This window comes from Primulina tabacum, chromosome 4 (assembly GCF_025594145.1).
Source record: "Primulina tabacum isolate GXHZ01 chromosome 4, ASM2559414v2, whole genome shotgun sequence".
NCBI classification, from domain to species: Eukaryota; Viridiplantae; Streptophyta; class Magnoliopsida; order Lamiales; family Gesneriaceae; genus Primulina; species Primulina tabacum.
In genome coordinates this window covers 4,755,824-4,757,541 of record NC_134553.1, presented here as the reverse complement: position 1 = coordinate 4,757,541, position 1,718 = coordinate 4,755,824, and the positions used below count along the sequence as shown (strand labels likewise).

Sequence of the window (1,718 nt, the reverse complement as noted above, 5' to 3'; positions counted from 1 at the left end):
ACCCAAAAAGCTTGGTCAAGAATGAGAAATTGTCCAAGTTCATATATGCAACTTCCACGAAACTAATCGACAGATGTGAACATCTAATAATAATAAGCCACTTAGGAAATGATATTCATAGTTTGGTCGCTTATCTTTCTTGTTCATCAAATAATTGAAAAACAATTTGCTCAAGTACTTAATTTCACTTTAACCTTCCTATTCCTAGTTTTAGTCATCAATACAGTAACTGCATTTATTAAAAGTAACAATTAATTATTCAAAAAATAAATGAAGAAGAAGAAGAAGTAACGACTAAAATAATAATTTGATTAACTCAGTGGTTAATTCTAATGAAATCTTTGCCAACCGATTATCGAAATTTCAAAAATATACATTTTAAAAAGCATATACTTGTAATCTTAGCATGATTACCATAACCATGTAATTTCCTACCTATTTATGCTTGCATTATTGCCTGTTTCTTGCTCAAACCAAGCTCAATCATGGCAAAACCAAGTCCTTTCTATGCAATGGCATGGCTATCGGTGTTCTGCATTTTGACATCGACGATTTATTTATCACCATTTGCAGCGTCCCTTCCGACAAATATCACGACTAGTAGTAACAAAGAGTTGAACAAGATTGATTCTTGTTGGAGATTAAACCCTAACTGGGCGAAAAACCGCCAGGCATTAGCCGGCTGTGCGGTTGGATTGGGGAGCGGTGCACTAGGTGGAAAGGGTGCTGCCATTTATGTAGTGACAGATGCAATATCAGATGATCCTGTGAATCCCAAACAAGGAACCCTACGTTATGGTGTCATCCAGATAGCCACTTTGGATTATTTTCCAAATGGACACGAGTATTAAACTTGTCAGTGAGTTGACGGTGAGTAGTTTTAAAACAATTGATGGTAGAGGCTCTAGGGTCGAGATATCCAATGGTCCTTGCATCACCTTAGAGAATGTGAAACATGTTATACTTCATGGGATCTTGTTGCATGATTGCAAACCCGGCCCACCCGGTAAGATCCGGAGCTCACGGAATAGAGTCGTCGACAGGAAAGCTAGCGAGGGCGATGGCATCACTATCTACACGTCATCGGATTTGTGGATCGATCATTGTTATATCGTTCGTGGAACTGATGGTCTCATTGACATTACACATGCTTCTACCGCTGTAACTATATCCAACAATTACTTCTCTCTACACGATAAGGTACAATTGAATAATGTCTGTTTTCTGATCATATTGTCATTTTGCACCTTAATTAACTATAGATATTCACCACATGCATTAATCTTTGTTAAGCTCTATAAAAATTATGTTGATCGTAGCCAATATCAATCAAACGACTACTTGGACATAGTGATGACAATACAGCTGACAAAGTTATGAAAGTGACTCTGGCTTTTAACCACTTTGGACCTGGATTGATTGAGCGAATGCCCAGGTGTGTATAAACTTAGTCATCGGAAAATCAAATTTTCGTATAAATTAGTTTCTTCTAAAAGGCATATGATTTCCATACGAAACCGCATTAAATCGTCCTCCACAGCATTTTAATTTAAGTTTTCAACAAATATATCCAAGATGTGTATCATTTAAAATGTATCACTCAAATCATTTTCTTTCATTAAAATCAGATTCATCATATATATATATTATTCTTTCATTAAAATCAGATTCATCATATATATATATATATATATATATATATATATTTCTTCTCATTG

At 35.3% G+C, this 1,718-nt stretch overlaps 1 pseudogene; it reads left to right on the top strand.

Annotated features, from left to right (window-relative positions):
• The first annotated feature begins 485 nt into the window (after window positions 1–485).
• Window positions 486–1,445, top strand: LOC142541356 (putative pectate lyase 2; annotated as a pseudogene).
• The last annotated feature ends 273 nt before the right edge of the window (window positions 1,446–1,718 follow it).